This window comes from Rana temporaria, chromosome 9, assembly GCF_905171775.1.
Source record: "Rana temporaria chromosome 9, aRanTem1.1, whole genome shotgun sequence".
NCBI lineage: Eukaryota > Metazoa > Chordata > Amphibia > Anura > Ranidae > Rana > Rana temporaria.
This window is the reverse complement of record NC_053497.1, coordinates 170,513,115-170,528,460: the sequence shown is the minus strand read 5'-3', so window position 1 is coordinate 170,528,460 and position 15,346 is coordinate 170,513,115. Positions and strand designations below refer to the sequence as shown.

The 15,346-nt window shown below is 43.1% G+C and overlaps 1 protein-coding gene across 3 annotated transcripts in view; it reads left to right on the top strand.

Annotated features, from left to right (window-relative positions):
* Window positions 1-4,539: 4,539 nt before the first annotated feature.
* Window positions 4,540-15,346, top strand: part of RNF225 (ring finger protein 225) — a 52,216-nt gene continuing 41,409 nt past the window's right edge. For 2 of the 3 annotated variants that reach the window (XM_040324997.1, XM_040324998.1), the window contains exon 1: window positions 4,540-4,918. The gene's annotated coding sequence lies outside the window, so the exon portion shown is untranslated. The remainder of the gene's footprint in view (window positions 4,919-15,346) is intronic. The other variant, XM_040324996.1, reaches the window with a different exon arrangement.

Here is a 15,346-nt window from a genome sequence, read left to right as displayed (position 1 = left end):
ACTTGGGGGGGTGGCAGCGGTGGTACTTGGGGGGGGGTCTCCCACATGCCTTTTCACAAATTTAAAACGTGTCATTTTATTTATGTCTGAAAGTAATGGCTTTCTTCTGGCCACTCCGCCATAAAGTGAGGGATTCGCCCAGAACTACACGGAAGGAGCTTGTGAATGATCTCAAGGCAGTTGGGACCACAGTCACCAAACACACGGAGGCAAAACTTGACATGGGGCCCCACTCACACCCATGATGGGAAAAATTATTCAAGGACAAGAGCCTCTTCCCCACAACCCTGGCTGTGGGGGTCTGTGGGCAGGGGGCACATTGGAATCTGGAAGCCCCCCTTTAACAAGGCGGCCCCCAGATCCTGCTCTTTAATAACTAAGGGGTGGGACCCATGTCACCTGGTGAACCCGCCCCTTGTGACGATATTGACTGAGGTCATGCTGTGTCATTGACGTCACAAGGGGTGGTGTCACCGTTATTCACTGGTTGTTAGGGACGCTGGCGGCCCGCTCCTGAGTCAGGGCTCTTAACTCTGCCTGAGCACAGCAGCGTTAAGGTCCCCTGTCCCTCAAAACTGGGGTAATGCATTGGGGAAGTTAGGCAGCTGTGAGGCCCCTGTGAGTGTGAGGCCTTAGGCGATCGCCTAATTAAGGAGCCGCCTCTGAAACCATTGGTAACACAATACGCCGCCATGGATTGAAATTCTGCAGCACCCGCAAGGTCCCCCTCCTCCAGAAGGTACATGTACAGGACCGTCTGAAGTATGCTAATGAACATCTAAATGATTCAGAGAAGGATTGGGGGAAAGTGCTGTGTTCAGATGAGACCAAAATTGAGATCTTTGGCACTCAACTTGCTGTGTTTGGAGAAAGAAAAATGCACAGAGGGGGAAACATGATGCTTTGGGGCTGTTTTTCTGCCAAGGGCACAGCCCAACTTTGCCACATTGAGGGGCCAATGGACGGGGCCATGTATTGTAAAATCTTGGATGAGAACCTTCTTCCCTCAGCCAGAACACTGAAGATGGGTCGTGGATGGGTCCTCCAGCATGATAATGACATACCGTCAAGGCAACAATGGAGTGGCTCAGGAAGAAGCACATGAAGGTCATGGAGTGGCCTAGCCAGTCTCCAGACCTTAATCCTATAGAAAATATGTAGAGGGAGCTGAAACTTTGTGTTCCCAAGAGACAGCCAAGAAAACTTAAGGATTTAGAGAAGATCTGTAAAGAAGAGTAGAGCAAAATCCCTCCTGAGATGTGCAAACCTGATCACCATCTACAAGAAACGTCTCACCTCTGTGCTTGCCAAAAAGGGTTTCTCCACCAAGCTTGCCAACAAGGGTTTCTCCACCAAGTACTAAGTCATGTTTTGCTTGGGGATCAAAAACTTATTTTACTCACTGAACTGCAACTCCATTTATAACATTTGTATCGTGTTTTCTCTGGATTTTTGGTTGATATTCCGTCTCTATCATTTAACCACTTAAGGACCGCCTCCTGCAGATATACGTCGGCAGAATGGCACGGCTGGGCACCTGTACGTCCTCTTTAAGTGCACAGCCGAAGCACCGCGGGCGTGGGACCCACGGACCCGATCGCCGCTGGAGTCCCGCGATCGGTCCCCGGAGCTGAAAAACGGGGAGAGCTGTGTGTAAACCTCGGTGTTGGATTCGTAGAACCTCGGTGCTGGATTCGTAGGGTCTCGGTGCTGGATTCGTAGGGTCTCGGTGCTGGATTCGTAGGGTCTCGGTGCTGGATTCGTAGGGTCTCGGTGCTGGATTCGTAGGGTCTCGGTGCTGGATTCGTAGGGTCTCGGTGCTGGATTCGTAGGGTCTCGGTGTTGGATTCGTAGGGTCTCGGTGTTGGATTCGTAGGGTCTCGGTGTTGGATTCGTAGGGTCTCGGTGTTGGATTCGTAGGGTCTCGGTGTTGGATTCGTAGGGTCTCGGTGTTGGATTCGTAGGGTCTCGGTGTTGGATTCGTAGGGTCTCGGTGTTGGATTCGTAGGGTCTCGGTGCTGGATTCGTAGGGTCTCGGTGTTGGATTCGTAGGGTCTCGTTGTTGGATTCGTAGGACCTCGGTGTTGGATTCGTAGGACCTCGGTGTTGGAATACGTAGGACCTCGGTGTTGGATTGGTAGGACCTCGGTGTTGGATTTGTAGGATCTTGGTGTTGGATTGGTAGGACCACTGTGTTGGAATACGTAGGACCTCTGTGTTGGATTTGTAGGACCTCGGTGTTGGATTCGTAGGGTCTTGGTGTTGGATTTGTAGGACTTCGGTGTTGGATTTGTAGGATCTCGGTGTTGGATTGGTAGGACCTCGTGTTGGATTGGTAGGACCTCGGTGTTGGAATACGTAGGACCTCGGTGTTGGATTTGTAGGACCTCGGTGTTGGATTTGTAGGATCTCGGTGTTGGAATACGTAGGACCGCGTTGTTGAATTTGTAGGACCTCTGTGTTGGAATACGTAGGATCTCGGTGTTGGATTTGTAGGACCTCGGTGTTGGATTTGTAGGATCTCGGTGTTGGATTGGTAGGACCACTGTGTTGGAATACGTAGGACCTCTGTGTTGGATTTGTAGGACCTCGGTGTTGGATTCGTAGGGTCTCGGTGTTGGATTTGTAGGACTTCGGTGTTGGATTTGTAGGACCTCGGTGTTGGATTGGTAGGACCTCGGTGTTGGATTGGTAGGACCTTGGTGTTGGATTTGTAGGATCTCGGTGTTGGAATACGTAGGACCGCGTTGTTGAATTTGTAGGACCTCTGTGTTGGAATACGTAGGACCTCGGTGTTGGAATACGTAGGACCTCGGTGTTGGAATACGTAGGACCTCGGTGTTGGAATACGTAGGACCTCGGTGTTGGAATACGTAGGACCTCGGTGTTGGAATACGTAGGACCTCGGTGTTGGAATACGTAGGACCTCGGTGTTGGAATACGTAGGACCTCGGTGTTGGAATACGTAGGACCTCGTTGTTGAATTTGTAGGACCTCTGTGTTGGAATACGTAGGATCTCGGTGTTGGATTTATAGGACCTCGGTGTTGGTGAAAGTTTCCGGTGACGCGCTTTATTCCTCGGACTAAATTTAGAATCTAATCAAATTGCTTTTATGAATTTGGCCTCCGGCGCTTGCAGGATCGGCAATTACAGAGCGAGTGATGAGGAGGAATCCAGAGGAGGGGGATGGGAGAGCGGGGGGAGTCAGGTCCAGGGGATGGCGAGCACAGATATTCCTAGAGGATACAGGGGGGGGGGTAGAACCGTCCGAGTGCCAGGGATATTTTTTTTTTGTAGAGTGATGTGTCAGTGTAACTTCCAGGTATTATTTCCTCTCATAGATCACTGTGCTAGTAGGGATGATTGGACGGTTCATACTAGGAGGGGGGTTTGTACTAGGAGGGGTGATGGGGGTGGATTTGTGCTAGTATGGATGATTGGGGTGGATTTGCACTAGGAGGGGGAATGGGGGGGATTTGCGTTAGTGGGGATGAGATTGGGGGGGTCATACTAGGAGAGGGGTGGATTTGTGCTAGTATGGATGATTGGGGTAGATTTGCACTAGGAGGGAGGGTGGGGGTATTTGTGCTAGTAGGAATGATTGGGGGGGGGCTGTACTAGGAGAGGGGATGGGAAGGAGTGGTGCTGGGAGGGGGGAGAAGATGCGTAACCATAGGAGAAATTTGAGGGGTAGAGGATTTGTGCTAGAAGGAGTGATTTTTTTTTTGGGGGGGGGGGTCATTTGTGCTGGGATGGGAAATTTCAGCAGGGGGGTGAATTTGTACTGAGGAGGGGGTGATGCTTGGGGGTAGTCATGCAGATTAGAGCTTTTTTTGGGGGGGGGGGGGGTTGCTGACACATAATGCTCATACATCTACATTGGGGGGGGGGCACAGTCTGGCATGTTTGCCCTGGGCTCTGGGTGACCTTGTCCCGGCACTGACAGTAGGGATAATTTTTGCTGCATGTGTACACCCCCCATCAGGCTAACCTTGCAGTTTAAGGGGGTAAAAATGCGGCTTAACCATGTGTTTTTCCTGCCCCCCCCCTCCAAAACTGCAAAAGTGAGCCTTTACCTGTGTTTAGTTTTTGCTTTTATCCCGGAGATGATCTGAGATTTCAGTAATGTGGCTGACACGCCCTCTATATATAGGATTTATATTCCCAGGCATTGTGGGACGCTTTCCAAAGCCGGGAATCAATCGCAGTCATGCACCTGGAAGATTCACCTGCAGCAAAGGTTTGGTGAATGTCGGCTTAACCTGCACCAACCGCGCCAATCCCAAATATCCCCGAATATCCTTTCTGAACCCCCCCCCCGGTGCTGCACACCTGACCTCTGCGTTCCTCTATTAGCAAAGGGCGATGATCACAATATCATTCCACGTTTGATGTTGATCTCTTTTTTTCTTTATTATTATTATTTATTTTGGAGGTCACCCCCCCTCCTGACACCCCTCCCAGGGAGGCACCACATCGCTCTCTCTCTGCCTACGTGCGTCACCGGGACAATTGCTATAGGTGACAAGTCCCTTATCAATGCACCTGCACGGAGGGAGGGGGGAGGAGACGGAACCTGCACTAGGTGAGACTTCCAGACAGACAGGTCGGGCCAGATTCTGGGAGCTGCTCTGGGCCAGGTGAGACTGCCTGACAAAAGCCTGACGGTGCGAGAGCTCGGTCACAATCAGGAGGAGGGTGAGGAGAGAAGAGAGAGAGAGGGTCTGGATGAGGAGGTGAGTGTGATGGGTCCTCATAAAATCCTGGAATATACAGAAGAGGAAATAGGGCTTTGGACGGAATAAGAGTATAGGAGGTAGATAAGAGCGTGTGTGGAGCCGCCGGTACCAGCAACTACATGCCAAGGACGCATTCAAAGGTTGCCAGGCAGATAAACAGCAGAGCCGGTTCAGCAGGTAAGAGACGGGCACCAAATCTGGGATCCATCACCTTAAAGTGTATTATAGAAGGGCAACATTTTTTAGTTTGAAGAAGTTGAGTCCGACTTAAGGTAGAACACCCAGAAAGATTAGCACCTCATGCCAAAATCATAGTATATAGAATTGAGGGGATTTTACCGGTGCTGTACAAATAATGATGAAAAACAAATGTATAAGAATAAAATTTAAGCAAACTTTAATAAAGTTTAAAGAACATTGAATAGCAAAAGTAGCAAAAAAGCAGCTGGATGGTCGTTAAAAAAAAAAACAGGTATCCGGCTAGATCAATTTAGTTTGGAAGTTCATGTATAATCCCGACATGTTTCGCATATTAGCTTAGTCAGGGGACATACGATACGACATCACGATACCAGCCAGAAAGAAACCAATGTTGACCACTACCCAGAGGATGGGGTGGACAAATACCCAGCAAGAGACGGAGGGCGACCTTTTCATTATACCACTATGTACAGGTGTACTTCTCAGTGATACTATTTCACCTTCACTTCAGGTGCCCTCCTCCACCCCATGCCTTGTTTATATCGTTTTTAAGTCACCGAGTGCCCTCTGTGGCCACCTTGAACCCTCTTCTTGCTGAATATTTGTCCGCCCCATCCTCTGGGTAGTGGTCTACATTGGGAGGTTTCTTTCTGGCTGGTATCGTGAAAATTCTGTGTTCTACTCGTATGTCCCCTGACAAAGCTAATATGCGAAACATGTCGGGATTTTACGTGAACTTCCAAACTAAATCGATCTAGCCGGTTACATGTTTGCTATGACCATCCAAGCTGCTGATTAGCGATTTTGCTATTCAATGTTCTTTTAACTTTGAGCTTTAATAAAGTTTGTTTACATTTTATTCTTATACACTTTTTAGTTTTTGGGAAGTATTAGATCCTCTGTCCAGTTTTTATTGCTGTAGCTGACCCTGTCGATTTGTCATCGAGACAAAAAAAGTTAGGAGGAATTAAAAAATTTTGAGATGAAATCAAAACATCTCCCAATGGGGACAACTGTTTCCTGTGACAACTGTCTAAAGCTGACCATAAAGTTTGAACGTTCCTACGGAAAATTCTGAAAAATTGTCCAGCTTGCCATAAAATGTTGTTCGAATGCAAATTCTGAAAACTGTTCTTCAGAGAACATTCCATCTTGTTATCACTAATGCCGCGTATACACGATCATTTTTCGGCATGAAAAAAAACGTTGTTTTAAAAAAAATGTCATTTAAAATGATCGTGTGTGGGCTTCACATCATTTTACGGCTTCTGAAAAACTACATTTTTTTTTTCGAGCATGCTGCAATTTTTAACAACGTTTTAAACGTTGTCGTTTTTCGGGTTGTAAAAAATGATTGTGTGTGGGCTAAAACGACGTTAAAAACCTGCGCATGCTCAGAAGCAAGTTATGAGACAGGAGCGCTCGTTCTGGTAAAACTACCGTTCATAATGGAGTAAGCACATTCATCACACTGTAACAGACAGAAAAGCGCGAACCGTCTTTTACTAACACGGAATCAGCTAAAGCAGCCCCAAGGGTGGCGTCATCCGCATGGAACTTCCCCTTTATAGCGCCGTCGTACGCGTTGTACGTCACTGCGCTTTGCTAGAGCATTTTTAAAAAACGATGGTGTGTGGGCAACGTCGTTTAAATGATGAAGTTGGAAAAACGTCGTTTTTTCTACATGCCGAAAAATGATCGTGTGTACGCGGCATAAGTCAAATATCGTTTGAACTTTTGTATTCAAATTCTAACAAAAAAAAAATGTTCGTCAGAGCATTCCGTCTTGCTGTCATTGAGTCACTTTTCATTTGAAAGTTCCTCGAAAAATTCAGGGCAATTGTCCATCAGAGCACTCCATCTTGCCAAATTGTGTTTGAATGTTCTTTTGCAAATTGCTCTTCAGGACATTCCATTTTGCATTCACTGAGTACAGCTTTTTTTGAACTTGAGTATGCACATTAAAAAAAAAAATTGTTCGCCAGAGCATTCTGTCTTGCTGTCATTGCGTCAAATTTAATTTGAAAGTTCAGGGTAATTGTCCAAATTTTGTTTAAATGTTCATATGTAAACTCTGAAAATTGTTCTTCAGAGTATTCCATCTTGCATTCACCGAGTACAGCTTTTCTTAAATTTTCGTATGCAAATTCTAAACGAAAATGTGTTCGTCGGAGCATTCTGTCCTGACATCAAATTTCGTTTGAAAGTTCCTACAAAAAAATTTGGGTAATTGTCCATCAGAGCACTCCACCTTGCCATTCTTAAATTTTCGTATGCAAATTAAAAACTAAAAATGTGTTTGTCAGGGCCTTCCGTTTTGTGTAAAATTTCATTTGAAAGTTCCTCGACAAAATTTAGGGTAATTGTCCATCTTGCCAAATTTTGATTAAATGTTCTTATGCAAATTGAAAAAATAGTTCTTCAGGACATTCCGTCTTGCATTCACTTTTACAGTACAGCTTTTTTTTGAACTTGCGCATGCAAATAAAAAAAAAAAATTGTTTGTCAGAGCATTCTGTCTTGCTCTCATTGCGTCAAAGTTCATTTCAAAGTTCCTTGAAAAATTCAGGGTAATTGTCCAAATTTTGTTTAAATGTTCATATGCAAATTCTAAACATTGCTCTTCAGGACATTCCGTCTTGCATTCACTGACTATAGCTTTTCTTAAATTTTCATTTGCAAATATATATATTTGTTCGTCAGGGCATTCCATCTTGCTGTCATTGAGTGACATTTCATTTGAAAGTTCCTACAAAAAATTCTGGGTATTTGTCCATCAGAGCACTCCACCTTGCCTTCGCTAAGTCAAATTTTGTTTGAATGTTCTTGTGTAAATTCTGAAAATTGTTCTTCAGAGTAATCCAACTTGCATTCACCGAGTACAGCTTTTCTTAAATTTTCGTATGCAAATTAAAAAAAAAAGTGTTCGTCAGGGCCTTCCGTTTTGCTGTCATTGCATCAAATTTCATTTGAAAGTTCCTCGAAAAATTCAGGGTAATTGTCCATCAGAGCAATCTTGCCATTGCTGAGTCAAATTTTGTTTGAATGTTCTTATGCAAATTCTAAAAATTGCTTTTCAGGACATTCTTGCATTCACCGAGTACACATTTTTTAACTTGCGTATGAAAAAAAAATAAAAAAATATGTGTTCGTCAGAGCATTCTGTCTTGATGTCACTGAGTCAAATTTCGTTTGAAAGTTTCTTTGAAATATTCAGGGTGTTTGTCTATCAGAGCACTCCATCTTGCCATCGCTAAGTCACATTTTGTTTGAATGTTCTTATGTAAAATCTGAAAATTGTTCTTCAGGGTATTCTATCTTGCATTCACGAGCACAGTTTTTCTTAAATTTTTGTATGCATATTTATAAAAAAATGTGTTCGTCAGGGCCTTCCGTTTTGCTGTCATTGCGTCAAATTTCATTTGAAAGTTCCTCGAAAAATTCAGGGTAATTGTATCATCAGAGCACTCCATCTTAACAAAAATTGTTTAAATGTTCTTATGCAAATTCAAAAAATTTCTCTTCAGTGAGTGAGTGAGAAATTTGTAAAGCGCATCACATGCGAACTGAATCGCCTCTGGCCGCTGTATCCATTTCATGGGTAAGGAAAACCCCTTGACCTCAGAAGAGATGGGTTTTAATCTTTCTCCTGAAGGCCAAGTGGTCCGACTCCAGTCGGATGGTGGTTGGTAGTGCATTCCACAGGCGAGGTCCCTGGACTGCAAATCGTCGATCTCCTTTGGACTTGTATCTGGCTTTGGGTATCTGGAGTAGGTTTTGATTGGTGGATCACAGAATGCGATTGGGGTTATGGGCTTTTATTTTTTCGCATAGATATTGGGGGGCGTTGTCTTGAATACACTTATGTATTAGGCAGAGTGCCTTGAAAGTGATTCTGTCTTTTACTGGCAACCAATGAAGGGATCTCAGTGAAGGTGAGGTTGATTCCCATGTTTTTTTTCCGGTCACTAGTCGAGCGGCCGTATTTTGAACGACTTGCTGACGAGTGATTTGGTATTTGGGGAGTCCTAGATAGAGGGCATTTGCGTAGTCGAGTCTGGAATTGATGATTGTTCCCACCACGACTGCAATGTCCTCTTTCGGGGCATTCCGTCTTGCATTCACTTTAACAGTACAGCTTTTTTTGAACTAGCGTATGCAAATTAAAAATAAAATAAAAAATTGTTTGTCAGAGCATTCTGTCTTGCTTTCATTGCGTCAAATTTCATTTGAAAGTTCCTCGAAAAATGTAGGGTAATTGTCCAAATTTTGTTTAAATGTTCATATGCAAATTCTAAAAACATTGCTTTTCAGGACATTCCATCTTGCATTCACAGAGTATAGCGTTTCTTAAATTTTAGTTGCAAATTAAAAAAAAAAAAAAATTTGCTCATCAGGGCATTCCATCTTGCTGTCATCGAGTCACATTTCATTTGAAAGTTCCTAGAAAAATTCAGAGTAATTGTCCATCAAAGCACTCCATCTTGCCATTGCTGAGTCAAATTTTGTTTAAATGTTCTTATGCAAATTCTAAAAATTGCTCTTCAGGACATTCCATCTTGCATTCACCGAGTACAGCTTGCGTAAGCAAAGAAAAAAAAAAAGAAAAAATTTGATCGTCAGAGCATTCTGTCTTGCCGTCATTGGCCCAGATTCAAGAAGCAATTGCGCCTGTGTAACCATAGGTTACACGGCGCAATTGCTTACTTGCTCCGGCGTAGCGAATGCTCCTGATTCAGGAACATCGCTACGCCGACTGCAGCCTAAAATCTGCGTGGCATAAGGCTCTTATGCCACGCAGATTTTAGGCTGCATTCTAGCGATGACCGCTAGGGGGCGATCCCATTGTGATCTGTGTATAGTATGCAAATTGCATACTAACACCGATTCACAACGTTGCGCAAGCCCTGCGTACGCAAATTACGTAGTTTGCGTACGTCGGGTTTTGCATAACGTTACACATCCTAATAGCAGCCGCAGCCAATGCTATAGGATACCCACGTTCCTGTGTTGCGACGTTCGAATTTTACGTTGTTTGCGTAAGTGAATCGTGAATGGCGCTGGACGCCATTCACGTTCACTTTGGAGCAAATGACGTCCTTGCGACGTCATTTGCCGCAATGCACGTCGCAAAAGTTTCCCGACGGAGCATGCGCTGTACGCTCGGTGCGGGAGCGCGCCTAATTTAAATGATTCCCGCCCCTGGCGGGATCATGTACATTGCGCGCGCTTACGCCAGGCAATTTTGCCGGCGCGCCCTCGCAATTTACGGAGCTACTGCTCCGTGAATCGAGGGCAGCGCAAAATATTTGCGTGGGCGCAGGGCAAAATCATTGCCCTGTGCCTGCGCAAATAAAGCGCAAATCTACTTGAATCTGGGCCATTGAGTCAAATTTTGTTTGAAAGTTCCCATGAAAAATTCGGAGTAATTGTCCATCAGAGCACTCCATTTTGCCATCGCTAAGTCAAATTTTGTTTGAATGTTCTGAAAATTGTTCTTCAGAGTATTCCATCTTGCATTCACCGAGTACAGCTTTTCGTATGCAAATTCTAAACGAAAATGTGTTCGTCGCGGCCTTCCGTCTTCCAGCCATTTAGTCAAATCTTGTTTGAAAGTTCCTATAAAACGTCTCGGCCTCACGAGTCAAATAATGTTCAATTGTTCTTATGCAAACTTTAAAAAAATGTTTCTTAGGAGCAATCTTTCTTTCCACCATTGAGGCAAATTTTGTTGGAACGTTGTAATGCAAATTATGAAAATTGTTTTTCAGAGCGTTCCAGCTTGCCATCATTGAGTCGAAATTTGTTCTAAAATTCCTATGGAAAAATTAGTCCTCAGATCCTTCAGCCTTACCGTAACGGAGTCAAATTTTGCTCCAATGCTCCTACAGAGATTCTGGGGGGAAAAAAACAATCTTAGGAGTGTTACATTTTGCCATTATTGCGTTTAAATTAATTTGAATGTTTCTACAAAAATTATTGAAAAAACGTTTATCAGAACATTCCATATTGCCATGATTGAGTTGACTTATGTTGAATCATTCATATGTAAATTTTGAAAACAAAATTTCCTAAGAGTGATCCTTGAGTCAAATGTTGTTGGAACGTCATTATGCAAATTCTGAAATTTGTTTTTCAGAGCGGAACGCCATCTTGCCATCATTAAGTCGAAAATTTGTTCCAAATTTCCTAAGAAAAACTTGTTCCTCAGAGCATTTCATCTTACCATAATCGAGTTGAAATTTGTTTCTATAGAAATCCTAAAAAAAAAAAAATCATTCTTTAGGGCATTTCATTTTGCCATCACTGAGTCGAACTTGTACTCGTTTCTGCAAAATTTCAGAAAAATCATTCTTGGGCGCATTCTATTTTGCCATAATTGAGTTCAAATTCATTTGAACGTTTCTACAAAATTTCAGAAAAACTGACTGTCAGAGCATTCCTTCTTACCATCAATTCAACCAACTTTATTTAAAAGCCCTTAACCACTTCGTCCCTTCAGCCATTTGGCTTGCCTTCCTTTTTTTCCCCAAAAATAAGGATTTCTTGTGGTGGTATTTGCTCACCTTTACGGTTTTTATTTTTTGCGCTATAAACAAAAATAGAGCGACAATTTTGAAAAAAAAAATCTATATTTTCTAATCCCCAATTTTTTTCCAAAAAAAGGAAATTTGTTCTCAGTTTAGGCCAATACGTATTCTTCTACATTCTTTTGGTAAAAAAATCGGCATAATCGTATATTGATTGGTTTGCGCAAAAAATATAGCATTTACAAAATAGGATATAGTTTTATGGAATTTTTATTACTATAATTTTTTTTACTTGTTATGGAGGTGATCTGTGCTTTTTATCGTGACTGCGACATTATGGCAGACACATAGGGCACTTTTGGCGCTATTTTGGGACCATTAACATTTATACAGAGATCAGTGCTATAAAAATGCATTGATTACTGTGTAAATGTGGCTGGAAGTGAAGGGGTTAACCAGTTCGGGGCGCTGAAAGGGTTAAGTGTGTCCTAGGGAGTGATTCTAACTGTTAGGGGGGCGTGGCTTACTGTAACACATCACTGATCGCTGCTCCCGATGAGAGGGAGCAGACGATCAGTGCTGTGTCACTAGGCAAAATAGGGAGATGTCTTGTTTACAAAGACATCCCCCGTTCTGCTGTTCCGTGACCCGATCGCGGGACACCCGCAGATATCGAGCACGCGGGTCCCATGGGCACGGTCACGGAGATTGCGGCGGGCGCGCACTCCCGATAGGGGGGCAGGTTCAAAGCAACGTATATATACGTTGCTTTGCCAGCCGGTGCCATCTGCCAAGTAAATCTACGTGAGGTGGTCGGCAAGCGGTTAAGATTTGCTACTTGAATGGAATCCCAAATGTATCAAGCAGGGTTGTTTTTTTTCAAGCCCAGGACATGTTTGTTACACTATGTATGAGTTTTCGGAGAATGAAAACCACATTAATGTTTGTCCATTTGAGAAAATCTTTCCATCCTAAACCTCTGATTTTTCTTAACACTACAAAGATAGACGTTAATTTGAACACAATAAAATCGAACGTTCAGAAAATTGGACAGAATTTTACTGGTGTATAGCCAACTTCAGACAACCTTTTTTTTTTTACCCCAGAGAGACACTTGAAATCATTTTGAGGTCTCAAGAACCCCCTGCTCAAAAAATGATTACCTCTACAAGTCACAGTAGCGTGATCAGTAAGTACTAGAAGGTTATTAAAAGAAGAATAAAGAAAATGGCCTAAGCAGAGTATTGTACACCGAGAGTGGATTATTTTACAACCCTGTGGCAATAACAATTAAATGTATTGAACAATAATGTCCGGAAGAGAAAAACAAACTATGAGCGTTGTAGTGTCCAATTACAGTAGTTGTTGACGTAAAAACCTCCTCTTACTTTGGTAGTCAATAGAATGCCTCCCCGTGTTGGTGGTCAATGGAGAAAATCCCTTATATTGGTGATAGGTGTAGTGGCCCCTTACATTGGATGTCCATGGGAAACTGTCTCTTTACATTGGTGGTCAATGGAAAATGTCTCCTAATGCTGGTGTTTAATGGTGGTCAGTGTAGAAGTGACGCCTTGCATTGGAGGCAAGTGGTAAATTGTCACCTCTAAATTGGTGGTCAATGAAAAATGCCTCTCACATTGATAGTAAATAGAAAAACTCTTTACATTAGTAAACAGTCTCGAAGCGACCACTTATATTGAAAGTCAAAGTGAATTTGTCCCCTTACATTGATGGTCAATGGCAAATGCCCCCTCACATTGGCAGTCAATGGATAAAAAGGCCCTTTTTTGATGTAGAAGAGACCCTTTACTTTGGATGTCAGTGGGAAATTGTCCCCTTGCATTGATGGTCAATGGAGAAAAACTCTTACATTGTTGATCAGTGTGGAAGTGACCCATTACATTGGATGTCAGTAGGAAAATGTCCCCTTACATTGGTGGTCAATGGAAAAAGTCCCTTCATGTTGGTGGTCAATGGAGAACACCTCCTTTATTGGTGATCAGAAGGTGTAGAAGTGGCCATTGAATGTCAGTGGGAAATTGTCACCTTCACATTGGTAGTCAATGGAAAAATGCCCTCTGACATTGGTGTTCAGTGGATAAAAGGGTCCTTTTTTTTTGGTGATCAGTGTAGACGTGACCCCTTACATTGCAAATCAGTGGGAAATTGTCCCCTTACATTAATGATCAATGATGAAAACCCCTTACATTGGTTATCAGTGTGGAAGTGACCCCTTACATTGGAAGTCATTAGGAAATTGGCCCTTTACATTGATGATCAATGAAAAATGCTCCCTCACATTTTTGGTTAATGGGTCAATAGACAAAACTGCCTTTTTTTGGTGATTGTTGTAGAAATTACCCCTTATATTGGATGTCAGTTTGAAATTGTCCCCTTACATTGATGGTCAATGGCAAATGCCCCCTCACATTGGCAGTCAATGGATAAAAAGGCCCTTTTTTGATGTAGAAGGGACCCTTTACTTTGGATGTCAGTGGGAAATTGCCCCCTTGCATTGATGGTCAATGGAGAAAACCCCTTACATTGGTGATCAGTGTGGAAGTGACCCATTACATTGGATATTAGTAGGAAAATGTCCCCTTACATTGGTGGTCAATGGAAAAAGTCCCTTCATGTTGGTGGTCAATGGAGAAAACCTCTTATATTGGTGATCAGTGTAGAAGTGGCCATTGAATGTCAGTGGGAAATTGTCACATTTACATTAGTAGTCAAAGGAAAAATGCCCTCTCACATTGGTGTTCAGTGGACAAAAAGGTCCTTTTGTTTAGTGATCAGTGTAGACGTGACCCCTTACATTGGAAATCAGTGGGAAATTGTCCCGTTACATTGATGGTCAATGAAGAAAACCCCTTACATTGGTGATCAGTGTGGAATGGACCTCTTACATTGGAAATCGTGGGAAATTGTCCCGTTACATTGATGGTCAATGAAGAAAACCCCTTACATTGGTGATCAGTGTGGAAGTGACCCCTTACATTGGAAGTCATGGGAAATTGTCCCGTTACATTGATGGTCAATGAAGAAAACCCCTTACATTGGTAATCAGTGTAGAAGTGACCCCTTACATTGGAAGTCATTAGGAAATTGCCCCTTTACATTGATGATCAATGAAAAATGCTCCCTCACATTTTTGGTTAATGGGTCAATGGACAAAACTGTCTTTTTTTTGGTGATCGTTGTAGAATTGATGTTACATTGATGGTCAATGAAGAAAACCCCTTACATTGGTAATCAGTGTAGAAGTGACCCCTTATATTGGATGTCAGTTTGAAATTGTCCCCTTACATTGATGGTCAATGGAAAATGCCCTTCATGTAGGTGTTCAATCAATAAAATCCTCTTTTTTGGTGATCAGTGTATAAATTACCCCTTTCATAGGACTTCAGTAGGGAATTGTCACCCTTACATTGGTGTTCAACTCAAAAATGCCCTCTTGTGTTGGTAGTCAACAGATAAAGACCCCTTAACGACAGAGTTTGGTGTAGATGTGACCACTTACACTGGATGACAGTGGGAAGTTGTCACCCTTGGTGATCAATGGAAAAGCAAAACCTATTTTTCTAATGCCGCGTACACATGATCGGAAATTCCGACAAGAAAAGTTCGATGTGAGCTTTTGGTCAGAAATTCCGACCTTGTGTAGGCTCCATCGGACATTTCCGCCGGAAGTTCCGACAGCAAAAATTTGAGAGCTGGTTCTCAATTTCTCTGATGGGAAAAGTTCTTTGTTTGTCTGTATGCAATTTTGACGAGCAAAAAAAACATGAATCAATTCGACGCATGCTTGGAATCATTGAACTTAATTTCTCTCGGCTCGTTGTAGTGTTGTACGTCACCGTGTTCTTGACGATCG